We start from the raw sequence: 15,113 nt of genomic DNA on the forward strand, positions 1-15,113 counted from the left end.
TCACCTCACTTTAGCACTTTGCATCAAGCCTTTCCTGCAAAACTAAGGATAACATATAAGAAAGTGGTTTTAACCAGGATAATACAAGCCATTTATGCAAACCAGGCTGCCTACCCAGTGTTTCCACTTTAATAAATTGTGACCAATTCTTAACTTAGCTCATTAAAAAATTTGGTACCTAATCATGTAATCACTCAGTTCTCTGCATTTGTCAGATTAACCAGGACTAGAGAGGCCCCATTTCCTTATGTTTCATTTTTGATTGACTGTTTACATGAAAAACTCTGTGATCTCAATGCCATCACCTCATCCTCAGGCAGCAAACTTTGTGATTTAACCCCAGGAAATATAATTTGTGCAGCCATAAGGCAGTAAGAGACCTAAACATGTCAGCGAGTCTAGGTCTCACATCAAGGCCAGGGAAAATTACACATAAAAATAAACTGCCTAACCTGAAGGCCTTTGGTTGTCCTAGCTCCACAAGCACTCATGCAGGCTCTTCCACTGCTTCATATCCTTGGGATGTTACTGCAGCACGGTTGGACCTGGAGTCCCCAAATGTTCTCTGATCCTCCTTTGTGCAGTGATAGTACTCAGTGACTCCTGCTCAACTGTACCACCTTTCTTTTATCACTGTGATAAAAGTCATCCCTATCTCAAATTTCTCAACATTTTTTAATTCTAAACTTGTTCCCCTCTGCTCACATCTTCTTGTGGCCAAGAAAATCCGTGTAAGAGACACCTTGAGCTAGGTGTAAATTACCTGCTCTCTAATCTGGTGTGAGACACCAGTGAAGGCGTGGCTGGGTTCTCTCCACGTCGGCCTCCCACAGGCATTCTGTGTCCACACAGACTCTACTAGTGCTCTGATGCCCTTCAGGGCATTCTTTAATGAATTTCCCTTTGTAGCTATCTAGTTATTTTTACAAATAGTGTCAAACTTAGCATTTCCAAAACCTTTATCCCACTGCCAAATTCATTTGACAATAGCCAATAATTTCATAATTATTCAGCGGGAATAATACAGACTTCTGATACCAAAAGTGAGAATTCTCTAAAAAAATAATAAAAAGTTGGTTAAGGCATTTTGTGCCCACGTTAGTTAAATAATTTCTTCATTTGCTTAGAAAAATTAGACAAATCCACTCCTGTTTCTGCTATAATTTTCAAGCCCTGTCATAGAATAAGAACTCTTAAAGTAATGTCTCGGGCTTGGAAAAGATGAGATATTTTCTAGGTACTAAGAAAATAACTGATGAAAGAGTTACCTGTTCCATCCAAAAATATGCTATGATACTCAATTTAAGAGGTAGCTGTTTTCTATCCAGAATACCAAACTAAATGAAGAGGTGTATTTAGTGCAAAACTTTGTTTCTAATTTAAAAAAAGTTACTTTGAGGGTAGATTTTTTGATGGTTGATGTGTGGGTTTCTTTTGTTTTGTTTGGGTGGTTTTGGGGTTTTCTTGCTTAATTGGTTGGTTTGGTTGATTGCTGGGATTTTTTTTTTCATGGTAGAGAGTGTTGTTATTTTCACTTTGACTTCCAGACAACAATAAGCTTCTGATTCTCTTTTCTTCCCCCCCCCTCACAAAGTGTCTGTTCAAAAGAAGGAAGAAACAACTACTGGTACTGTGCCAGCACTTTAGATATGTACAATAATCTGTAGTTGACATATTTCAGCACTAGAGGGAAATCATTGCAGTGCTCTTCTCAGCAATGCTGGTAGGCGCACTGTTCTCTAGAGTTGCAAAATGTGCAACAGGTTTCAGTTGGGATGCAAAAGTCAGCACCTGCCCCAGGCCCTGCTCCAGCCCTAACATCCCTGAGGGTGATCTACATTCCTACGAGAAAGACAGAAATGAAAGAGAAATGCTAACAAGAGAGCAAACCTGATTTTCAGTGCTGTCTCTTTGGGATTTAGAGTACATTTTACCTTTGACTTCATTTGGTAGAAGTCAAAGTGAGTCAATGAGAGAATTTCTAGTGTAAATGTTTAATTTCAAGCTAATTTTGATTTCTGTCTCCAGAAACACCATTTACACTGTTTTTACAGTGACCTTCTGAGGTGAAGCACTACAGAAATAAGTATTGCATATGTATCTGGCATTATTTAGGTATTCAGTCAAATACTCATTTTTAATGGGAGAGTTCCCACGATTCAATTATTACTTTTTTCCCTTCTTAAATAGTTTTGTGTTCCTGACCCTTCAAATATTAAATCAAATTATCAAGATATTTCAAACCCTGAACTTGATGCTATGAATGAAAGAAATAATAAAGAGATTTCTGAGTGATTTCTTGATAGACAAATCCTTACTTTTCCATCCATGCTTTCAGAGTTTTTGTTCTGCTTTGCTCTCCTCTCCGTTGCAGTACTACACACCAGTAACTACTTTGCTGCTCTGGCATCCTACTCACAGATGCTGAAAGATGGAATAAATCTTTGGATTGACACAGGGTTACATTGACTTATACTGGGATCACCCTAAACTCTGATCAGGCTTCTATATAATTTCCCAATTATATTGTTCCTTTAACCCACTGCAAAGTGATTTTCATCTTCTTACACAACTTTCTTTGAATGCAGTAGAGGATTAGATTACAAAATTTTCAGGCTTCACAGATGACTGCCTGAACCTAAGCCTCATTAACCCTCAGAGATCAGACTGAAGAAACACTTGCTGTAATTCTAGTTTTGAACAGCTGTCAAAATCCATCCAACTTATTCTGTTTCAAAAAACTGGAGTAGCTCTGTGTTTGCATGTTGAAAAACCAGCACGCAGTAATACATCATGTGTCCTAGGAGGCTTTTTCTCCTAATGGTGTTTCATCTCCTAGGAACAAATACTTCAGCAGACATTTTATGGCCATATAAAAATGGCTTAGATGGGTTTTAGATTCTATTCCTAGATAACAGCAACTAGCAGACAGAAGAAAACAGGAATAGAGGGAGGAAAATAAAAACACTAGGGAGATTGTAATCAGGTAGCCAGCAACAGTTGATCAAGTCACGTTGGTGGAGACACCAACAACCTGCCTCCTCTGTCTTGTTGCTGTGTGTCCCTTTTTGCTGTGCAGGCAGGCAGGACTTCTCAACTTACCTGTTTTGGAGTGAGAAATAAAAAAAAAAATTAAAAAAAAATTCAGGACTGTTTCTAGATTTTTTTCCCTCCAAAAAACAAGTATATTGGGAAAAAGAAATTTAACTTTCAGAAATCTTAGAATAGTGGCCCTTTACTCACATAGGTCGGCTGCTCTGTGGCTGATTTAATTGCTTTCAATGTTTTAGAATTGAATTCAGAATTTAAAATTTAAATGCTCTAGAATAGTGAGATAAATAATTTTCTCTACTCCCTGATTTAGCCAAAGTGCCCTATGACAAATTTCATAGTGATGCTTTCGGTATGAAACTTACATCCTTAGCCTGGAGCCAGGGAGTAACATCTTTCAGTATTGTTTGCATACACATGTGTACATGTACACAAACTCCTAGAAAAACTTCAGTCCGAAGGATCCTCCTGATCTCATCTAGTCTGATCCCTGCTCAAAGCAGGGCCAACCTTGAAGTTAGAGTCAATGTTAAAATTAGATCGGGTCGCTCAGGGTCATGTCTAGTCAAGTTCTGATTATCTCCAAGGATGGAGATATTTGCTCTTTCCATAATAAACAAGTGGCTTAGATCTAGAGCGCAGACAGCTCAAGGACTTAACCTTTTGGGATTTATCTGCAAAACAAATTAAGGACACTAGTGGAAGGGATCATGTAAAAGCATAGACACTTCATCCCATCCACTAGACCCAGACCTGGGTTTCAATTATAACCTACTGCTCTGATGATTAATTTTGGTTTTTCAATTCTGGTGTTTTACGTTCATCCTAATATCACAAAAATCATAGGTATTTTTCCCCTTAGGAGAAAAAATTAATTACATTGCATGCAATTTAAGGGTTAAGCTTAAAATTGTATCAAGACATTTCCTTCTAGGTTCTCTCTCACCCACAGATGCTAAAACGCTTCTTTTACTGATTAATAGATTCTGGCAATCAAACAGTCCAAAGTTTTATTGGCAGGACTGAACTCTTTTGTACTTTTTCAATGATGAACCTTTTCAGAGAGCTATAAAAGTAATTAGTTAGGCTTTTTAATAAATTACCTTGGGAAAAAAAGTCTTTTTCACCACCTCAGAGTTATCAGTAAGCAAAATAATAAAATAAATTGGTGAAAATATATGTTTGCTTCAAGGTAAGTTTCAAAATGTGGCATTTGATCAGTTCCACATTTATTTTGGAAAGCTATGCAAATTGTTGATACTTCACATTATTAAATTTCTTACTTAAAAATATAATTGTTTTGAGAAAAAAACTAGCTCAGACAATGTTTTAAACATGCAAAATATTGAATAGCTATGTTAATTTTTTCAGATAGGTAGAACCCAAGTAAAATATAGGATGAGACTGGAAAACAAAGGCTGCTGTAACTTATGGCAAAGTAATTTCAGATGTTCTTTATCCTGCTAAAGGTCTCTGTGTTCACCAGTGAAGATTGCTGAGCCCTTGGAGACATTGTCCTGTATCCACTCTTCATCCATCACAGTCATGGCCACTGCAAAATTCTCACCTATGAAGATGGGCTTGTACTAATGTGCTGATTAGTAAACTGGGCTATATACCAACCTGGCACAAAGCTGACACCTCCAGCAGAATGGGGCTAAATCCTCCAGTCCACGTCTTTCAGAGCTATTAGGATCAACAGTATGCTTCAGAGCATTTTTCCCCAAATGAGGAAAAAACTCCAGATTCCTTCTCCTTTTACCTGCCTCTCATCTCTTAGAAGAAAAGCTTAGTCAAGTTTATACCAAGGCCATTCCTGCCAGATCATGCCATCAGGAACTTTACACAGAAGAACATCTATTTTATGGTTCCTATAATCAAGGTGTCAATCTTCTCAGCCTGGTTAATTCCTGGGAATTCTCTTGAACCACATATAGATGCTACAGAAGCCATTCAGAAAACTGAAGTCAGATGGGAAAGTTTTTTTGTGGATATTAGTGGCAGCACTTAGGCATGGCTTTTAGGACCGTTAGTTTTGGACGCTGGGCAATACTTTTGTCTGGCTTCTGACAGCCTCAGCAACAGCACATCAACAGCAGGAAATAAAAGAGGATCAAGGCCCAGGCTTCCACTGCACAGACCTAGTCCAGGCAGCTCTGTTCATCTCAGGGGTTGTGGGTGGCACTACACCCATAGCAGCAGCCAGACTACCTGCAGAGAATGAGCATATCCAAGGAGGTCACTGCCCTGTGACACAGCACTCCATGGAGTGCTCATTCCTTGCTCACTCCATGGAGGAGTGGTTAAGTGAGACAGCTTCACAATGAGATGACCACAAACCAGGGAAGTCGCTTCTGTAACCCCAGCTGGCCTCTCTCTGCTAGCCTGGGTCTCTTGTGAATTGGGATGCAATCAGCTCCTCTTGTCCTGCCTTCCAGGCAGGATATCAGCACATCAACACATCACTACAGTGAGAAGCCTGATCTTAAATCCATCCTTTAACAAGGCCTCATGTCTTATTTACCTGAATAAATGCAGCACTTCTTCTGAACCTAACCCTAGCCTTAGCTCAGTCTGTGCCATACTGTCCTCAAGCTGTTTGCATTCCATTTTCCTCTTGGGACATCAGAATTCAGCTATGACCCACCAGAGCATTTGTCCTGTGCTCAGTCTCTAGCTTCCTAAAGCTAAAACCACAAGTGCAGCATCAGTCATAATCTTACCAAAATATTGCCCACTTAGAAATTGGGTTGATCAAGAAATGAAATGGGATAAAGTTAAGAATACAAGTTACTGAAACAATAGCCAAGATTGTTATGAAATTAATTATTTTTTCCCTCTTGCCCAACCATATTAAAATTTACTTTCTGCAAAAACTTGGTCCCCAAACCCAGAAAGGATCCCATGCTTTTTTACAAAGTTGACATGGGAAGGGGATGCTGGCATGTGACCCATGCTGAACTTAAGCCAAAACACTGAGAAAAGAGCATTACCTGCTATTGCCAGAGCAAAATTCATCTGGCTACCTCTGACAGAGGCCAGAATTTTTCAAAACAGTTCCAGCCCTCTCTGCCTCTCTTTGAGGACACCATGATTTGATGGCTCCTGACACAGGAGAGCCAAAAGGGTTGGGGCTTTAAGTATGGACCTGAGGCTACAGTGAAGGTCTGGCTTCAGGCAGGACCTCCACCACGGTGGGAGGCCACTGTCCCAGTGCCAAGGACAGGACAAGGGATGAGGTTACAGAGCCATAACTCAAGGCTGTTGAGAAGGCACCAGGGGCTGACCAGCAAGCTGGCACCTGCAGGGGTCTCTGGACAAGCCTGGACTTGCTCTCTTGTGAGGGCTCCCACACCAACCATCCCATGGGAGATGGTTTGCTGGGTCAGGGGCTCATCCCAAGAGTATGGTGGAGCTCCAGGAGGAACCTGAGAACACATGCATGTGGAGCCATGGACTTAAGCTGGGTATAAGACCCTGCAAAGCCCTGTGCAGGAAGGTGACTGAGCTGGCCAGGGTTTGCTGGGCTGAGCTGTGGGCTGCTCTCTGTAATTAGTATCAAAACATTTCAGCACTTAAGGCTACACAGGATGCCTAGACCAGGATTAGGTTTGGGATAATTTTCAGGACAGCATGAGTACCCAGGTTTAAAAAAATGGGTTGTCCAGCACACCCTGCAGGCTGCTGCCCCTTAAAGCCAGCACAGCTCCTGCAAGTAACAGGACACAAGGCTTTGCTTTGGCTCTGCAGAGCTTTGGGATGGAAGTTTTGCTTTGCCTAAATTTGCCTAGATCTGCACGAGGCTTTCCTTTTACTTGGTTTGATTTGTGGCTTTAACAGACATTTTTCTAATGACCAAGTAGCTACACTGAACTTGCATTGTCCGCCTTCCAAAGGTATAACCATGGCTTTTATACGGAGTGTAGCAACATGCAGCTTTTGTATGGAGCGTGAAACTTTTACAATCCTTGCAGAATGATGCAATGCTGGCCTGGTATGAGAGAAGAGGCTGCAAAGGTGGGCTCCTAAGAGGTGCTGTAGAGGAATACAGGCACAGGATGTTGGAGACAGGACATGGGCTGATGCTGAGCACTGCAGGGCTATAACCAGCACACCAGTGGTGAGCAACAGAAGTGCTGACCTGGAAGCTGAACTACACCCATCTTAGGAGTAATGTACCATATATTGTAAATTCAGATGTAACATCAAATTGCAGAACAATGAAGGAAGAAAAAAACACAAAAGGTGTTGGGAAATATGAGTATTACCCTAAGTGGATCTTAGAGGAGGAGGAGGAGGAGGAAGAAACCACCACCACCACCACCATACTTATCCCATTGAAGGACTCCGAATGCTATTGTTGTGGGTATGAATGCATACCCAGTCTGCCCAGGCTGAAGTCATTAGCCCAGAGGAACAGTGCAAGAGTGAGTTGGACACCAGAGGAAAGGGGGAGCACCTACACCATGTGTGCACAATAGTTTTGACTGTACTATTATTATTTGACTGTACTATTATTGAGGCTTTCCATAAATAATTTTGAAAAACGAACCTGCAGAATGACAACTTTTCTATTAGTCTGATAAGACTTCAGTTACACTAATGTTAAATTCCTGGCTAAAGCTGGAGTCAGAATTTGGTTTAAGGCTGGATTCATGGCTCAGGTTTGGAGGGTTTTTTCCAGAGCGTGGGCTGCAAAAGGGCTATCAGGTGTGGCTGAACTAAACCCATGTCATTCACTGTAATCCCTCCACATCTGTAGCTACATTTTTGCATCCCCAACTCCAACAAAAGCACTGATCCCTGTTCAGTGACCCTGTGCAGAGGCAAAGCTCAGCAACCCTTGCAGGCATCAGCTCCACCTTTTTTAACTTATGAGTTGCCTTGGTATGTCCCAAATTCCAACCGTGGCCAGGCTGTGGGTAAGGATGATGGCTCAGGCTTGCACACACCTCTGAGTAGCGGTAGGCTGGAGCTGAGTCTAACTGGTACCACCAGCCCTCCCACCATCCTTCCCAGCTGCTCTGCTGCTTCTGCCTAAATCTGGAGGCTTGGAGCTCAGTAAAGGCTGATGCTGGGCCAACAGGCAAGGAAATGGAGAGAGGCTTCCCATGGAGACCCCAGAACAGCTCACTGTCCCCAAAGCAATCTGTTTTCCCTTGGGCTTCCTGCTCTCTGGTGTCTCTGAACTTGGATTAAGTCTGAAGGAATACATAACTCTGAACATTTTTCCTTCCAATTTGGATACTGGAACTTGACAATGGCTCTTAGGCAACAGAAATAGTTAATTAAGCTGTGAACTTCTGAATGGGGGTTGTCATGAAACAGGGTCAATTTAACTCTTTTGCCTTGGACTCTGTCCCGAGACTGTTGCCTTCACATAGTCCAGAAGGACACAAAGTTCAAGTAAACAAAAGATTATTGGTCTGCTTGGGCAACTGAGAAGGACTGGAAAGATAAATTAAACTGCCTGGATAACCATAAAAAGATTGATTGCTACCAGTGCAGGGATAGAGAAAGAATAGGAGGTTTATCCAAGTTTTGTGGTGACAAAAGATAGAAAAGACAACAAGAACAAAGCCTTTTCCATTTGTATTTATATGAAAATTATTCAGCACATAGACACTGAGTTTAAAAATTTACTGAATGCAGGAGGGAAAAGTTTCTTGTAATTTCTTCTCTTTTTAAAAAGAAATCAAAACCAAATGTAAAGACCATTATTACTTAAAAAAGATCAATCACCTTATATTCTTTTCTGTTTATACTCTTCAGGTTTAAAAATAATTTTCTAAGATTAAAACATTTTTTGACCTATTATTACACTGAAATAAATAGATCTTAAGGGGTTTTCCCACTTTTTTTTCCATTAAATGTTTTAGTAAAGAGTGTTTTTTTACAGAAGACAAGACAACACTACTGTGATTCAAAATGTTTGTTTCATTATGTCTCTGCAGTTAAGCCCACAGCCTGACTTAACTATATTCCTCATCCCCACAGAAAACCTTTTCGACAGTTAATCAACTTAACAAGACTCCTGAAAGGATGCCAGCATATGGTCCCTTAGCACAACTTCGTGATGCCCTGCTTCTAAGGTCACTGAATTTCTCCTCATTAATATTTACTTGTGTGACACAGCTGATCCTGGCACATCTTCAAAAGAGCCCCTCAAAGCCCTCAGGGAAGTGTTTGCTCTGAGAGCTTAGCAGCCTTCAGAGGTGCTAGTGGAAAGAGTCTTGCAAATACAGCCACACTAGCAGAAAGGGAAGAGTTACAGATGCACAAGGGACAGCCCTGAGCCATCACCCTTGTGACCCAACCCACTACAGCCAGGCGAGTTTAAAAACCTTCAGTTGTAGCTTTTAAACCCTTGGCCACAGAGGAGTCAGCAAATGCCTTCAGCCAACACACCAGCGCTGGCAAGCATTGTGAAAACACACAATGCATGATATGAATCTTCTGTGGTGGGTGGGCAGCTCTCTTTCCTCTGAACCATGACTACTTAAAAACAATAAAATCCACTAGGAATGTAAGCATCTTCCAAAAACTCCCCTGGACACAGACCAAGCCCCTCCATGGCTCAGAGCCCTGTTATTTCAGCAAGGTCAGAGGGAGTTAGCCTGAACTTATGGTCAAGAAGCATTTTGACCAATATTTCTTAAAGGCAGTTTCCTTCTGCCTCTGCCTAACTTTCAATTAAAGGCACAGCAAAACTGGGGAAGTGGGATTGAGTGGGGTGTTTATACAGATCCCCCAGCTGCCCCTGCCCATGGCATGCTCTGCATCACCCTGTGGGGGACAGAAAAGCTTTGAAAGAAGAAAACACTGCAGCAGAACTCACAAAAGCCATGTAATCCCATATGGTATAGATGTGAAGGAAAAAAATTAATGAATCAGCTCAACCTCTTAGAAAGTCTTTTGTTCCTTACTGCTCACATTGTCTGGCAACAGAACAGCTCTATGTTTGGGCTGAACTCTTTGTCTTGGCTGTATTTTGGCACAGCTACAAAACCCAGACACAGGTTTTGCCCCACAGGGGAAGGCATTAAGGACTCAAAAGAATATGGAAGAGAGCTAATCATTCTTAAGTAGAAGTGTGAACAGAAGTTTTCAAAAAGAAAATAAGTGTTCAGTGCTCAGTACCCAGAGATGAGCAGCTAAGTCTGAGAATTTAATTTATAATGAGAGCTTTCTCTTTTTCAGTTGTTAACATGTATCTCCATATATGCAGCTAGATAAATAATTGGCCAGATTTCAGCAGCACAGAACAATAATCCAGTGAGGCTTTGGCATTAAGCAACCTTAGGACAGACCTTAGCTCAGTGAATCTGTTTACTTTGCTCAAGTGTTTCTAATAAATACTGTCTTTCTTTCATGTCTGTGTCTCCAAGAAGTGCAGCTACCTTGGCACTAGGTCTCAAGAAGGCTGAAGTATAAATGGAAGAAGGGGGTGAAGGTGACCTTGTTTTACCAGCACAAGGCATCTCGTGAATGCAGCTTCTCTGGTACAAAATATCTTTAAACTGAGCCAATGGTGCCCATTTCAGAGGGACCAGCCTGGTCAGTGCAACAAAGCACTGCCAAAATGCTCAGCATGAGGATGTACTCTGATGTCTGAGGAGGCTGCAGCACCTGGAGCATGGTGGCTTAGCTCAGTACAGCAGCAACATGGGAGGGAGCAGTCAGATGGAAATCTGTCACTACCCAGAGATAACTTCAGAAGTCCTCTGCAATTGAAAATCAGCACTCCGAAAGTGGCATAAGAAAAGCAACTCCTATTTATTGAGAAGAGTTTCTAGGAGTTTTCAAATCCATGATCTTTGCCTTTGATGCCCATTGCCTGGAGCAAAACTTACTTTTTCATTTACCAATTAAAGACTGTTAAAATTGCACTTATCTTCCTCATTTTTTTTTTTCTATTGCCATCAATTGAAAAAGCCCTGGTGAGTCCCATGCACTTTTCTATTTTGCTATCATAATTCTAATTGCTGAACTGCCTGGTGACATGTTAACTCATAATATAATTAAAAACTAGAGGACCTTTTGGATGCAAACCTCAGTATTTGAAGTGTTGGCAAACCTTCCTTTAGTCTTTAGAGTGGAAATCAAATGAAGTTCTCACCTTGCAAAGTCATAGGATGTACCCAATGAAATTTTTATTACTAGGGCAGAGATATAAAATGCATATACTCTGACTTGGGCACATGAAATTGTAATAGAAAGGCTCACTCTGTGTAATCAAATGGAGGAACTGGGAGGAGGATGATAACTAGGGTATATGGTGTACCTTCCTCTAAGGTCTGAGCCACCTAAACAAAAGCCACTAAATTTTGGTTTGATACTATTTTCTGTTTATGCTGTTTATAGTGTAGCACATTGACAAAGATAGACTAATTTTATTGTACACATAAGAGAAAAAATTGGCATATGCTGAGCAGCTGCTTGTGGTCTACACATCCTACAAGGATTTGTGGCCTGCACATGACTGATTCACACAACAAGATGTTAAAAATACATAGACCTAAGCAAACGTGTTTCTGGAAAAAGACTGTTCTTTTTCAGGGCATTTTGATGGCACTTTGTTGCATAGACAGCGTTGATCCCTCTAAAATGAACACTGTTGCCTGAGTTTAAAGTTTCTTTGAAGTTTTAAATTAAAAATAGAGAAAGTATATTTATTATATACTTTGGATATATTTTTGTGGAAATCCTGTTTCCTTCATGATATTCCTAGTCACTGATCTCCAGAGTTAACATCTGAGCCAGGATACGACCAATGAATAATAGAAATCATGATATTTGTATGACATTTTCAAAATCTGTAAGGCCTTTTTCATTATATTAATAAAACAAGTATTAAAGTAAATTTAGCCTTCTTCCAATAGCATTGTGCTAGCGGATTCAAAATGAGAGTATTAAGGGAAGTTTTCCCAGAAGACATTTCCCAGAATTACCAGAGTGTTGTGTGCCAGAAGAAATAGGATGCTGACACATAGTCCCCTGGCTTGCTTTTCAGTAACACGGCACAGCACACAGCTGCAGTGCCTCACAGCGCTCACACGCCGGGGCTCAGTCCCTGCTTAGCTTCAAGACAAAGCTTGTTGTCTTAATTCATTCCACACTGCCCATTTTTAATTGTGCTGGTAGTCTACTTAGTAAACAAAAGGAAATCTAACAGGTCTACAAATTTGTACTTATGAGGGAATTTACACTCATCTGCTTGCTTGCAAGCTGCATTGCTGACACCCTTTTCAACAGTGTTACTGGAACTCCTGAGCATTCCAAACAAAATCAGAATCTGTTTGCCAGGGTTTCCTTTCACACATGAGAGTGAAGTCCCTGCAACAATTGATTTAAAATATATGGATTTTTAAAGTACAAAAGGAATGTAGTTTGGTGGTTTTTTAACCCTATGCTGCTTTGTTTGGTTTTTTTTTTTTTTTTTTTTAATTGCATAACAGAAGTTGGAAGTAGGAAGGCCATCTATTTTTAAGGGATTCATAATGACCTTGTGATGACTTCAAGAACAAACTGAAAAGTTCCCACATGAAAGTGTGTGACAAGTCTGGAGCTGCATTCTGATGCTTCATGCAAACCAGAAGTGAGGCCCAGCAGAAACCAGTGAGGTTACGCCTACAGGAATGATGCAGACATATCCAAACTCACTCTAAACTAGGCCAGAGTCTGCCCAGGCTGTAAAACTTTGTCCAAGAACCAGGATAAATATGCAATCAGTCCATCCGTTCCAGTAGAAACAACAATGCTGGATTCATAGCAGAGAGAAGAGAGTAAAAATCTCTGCACTTAGCAGTTTGCACACAGAGCTCGGAAAGAAAATTGTGGACAACAGTCCTTGTTTCACAGGCTGTTTCTCTCTTCTTCAGCCACCCTTCCTGCTCTTCCTCACCTGTTGACATTTATTTGAAGACACCAATTTACTAAGTGAAAAAGCTTAACATTTGTTTTGAAGAGTCTGATCCTGTAGATGTGTGTTATATGTGATCTGAGACACAATCCCAGATCAAGACTCTCCTGGGACCATGGGGCAGGATAATCTTGTCTGCCCAAGCTGGCACATCCAATAGATGCTGAGCTTCTCAAGCCTGTGATTGTCTTGCCTTCAGCAAAGGTGCAATAAATTATCTTGCATGCAACCAAGACTAAGAGCAACCCAAGAGCTGCCTGAGAACAGCTGGTTAACCCTAAGTCTGCACACCCCAGCTTGTACTCTAGTAACTTGTTCAACCACATCCTCATGCCTGAAGATCTCACCATGACAACAAGATATATAATAACCTGCATTCTCAAATGTCTTTGTGACTTCCATTGGGTCAAAAAGTAGTTCAACAGAATCACCTAAAAATAAAACAGTTTTCTCATTCTGACCCTGGAAGCTGTGACTACTCAAATACAAACTTCACTTGAGTGTTTTTAAATTGCTTGTCCTCCTCAGACTGATACAGAGAGTGTTATCAACTGCAACACTACTCTGAAAATGGATCCAAATAAATACAAGTTGTGAATCCACTCAGGTTATAAATGAAAGGATGTATTTTTCTGTTTCCAGGGACCAGCCCACCACCCTGCTTCTAAGGCTTCTAAAGCAGCAGGTTAAACTCTTCTTTCCTATCCTCAAGCACCTATGCAGAAAACACACCTCTTATGGATATCTCTGCAAGCCACATTAAGACAAGTGATACTAAAAGCATCAACTGCCTTCAGAAATCTGTGACAAGAGAATGATGTTTCCTTTTTGAAAAAAAGTCATTTAGGAAAGCACACCCCTAGCTTGGCTTACCTTTTTCTCTCTATTCATGCCCTCCTAAACCTTGAAGCAGTTTCCAGAACACATTTCCCATCGCTGACAGGTAAAACACCTATTAATTTCAAACAATACATGGCTGTTTTTATCCAAGACCTAAATAGGTGGGACTCCAGAGACACAGTAGAGAGCTCTCACCCTGCAACAGGATCAATCAGGTTTATCCACAGACCAGGGTCTGTGGAAAAAAGTGAAAATTTCTGTGGTAATTGTGCTACTGGGTACAGTTCCTGGACTCTGGAGGTCTGCAGGAGTTCTCTGGTGTTCTGTCCAGAACCACCGAAAAACCTTCCCTGAGGCTTTCCAATGCATAACTCTTCTAGCCTGACAGTGCTACTTTGAGTGAGCAGAACTGACAGCCATGGGCAGTACTTAGGCTGTGTCCACCTAAGTGCAGCAAACTGTTGAAGTACAGGCATAGGAATTCTACTACACAGGATAGAAGTAAAAATGTACTCCCTTACACATGAGACTGCAGTGTAATTCTGTTTATTCTGAGCTTTGTTTTAGCAGCATCAGTATGGACCATTGCATGGTCCCACTTTTAGAAAGTCACATTTTATGTCCCTGCTTACAAAAAACTTGCGAAGAAAATGTCCAGGATTGTTTTATGCACACTCCTACATGTAAAAAGATTAAGAACAAGTCTAACTTGTTTTTAGAAAGAACAGATAATCCAGCATTAATCATCTACCAAGATCCAATGTTCCAACATTTTCTCATTAATTCATGTGCTTGTCTGCCCACCTACTTAAAACCTCAAAGTATTTCAACACATAATGAATAAATCACAGGAAGGAATGTAATGAAGTATGAAAGTAAAGTGGAATTCAAATATGTCATCCATTAATTACTAGCTTCCCCATAGGTGTGGACAGGCATTAGAGCTAAGCATAGAGGAGCATTAGTTTCCTCCTGCTTCTTGTTCCTTCTATGCCAATTCCGAAATCCTTTTCTATATTAAAGAAAAAATGCTGTAATACTATTAATCTTCTGTATGTTTTGTGCACACTGATATAGCTCATTCATTCCCACTGAGTTTCAGTTAAATCATTGCCAGCCTTGCAGAAAATACAGGAACAGTTTTGCTTCAAATGCCCATGAATTTATAAACACTGTGTTACCCTCAGTAGTCAAACATACAGAAAATAAAAAATAGCACCTTTGCATCTTTTTGTCTCTGAAGAAAATTTGTGATCAGCTTCCATTTACCTAGCTTGCCAGCTTCCCTCTAGCATTCTGT

Source organism: Anomalospiza imberbis, chromosome 1 (genome assembly GCF_031753505.1).
Source record: "Anomalospiza imberbis isolate Cuckoo-Finch-1a 21T00152 chromosome 1, ASM3175350v1, whole genome shotgun sequence".
Taxonomy (NCBI): Eukaryota; Metazoa; Chordata; class Aves; order Passeriformes; family Viduidae; genus Anomalospiza; species Anomalospiza imberbis.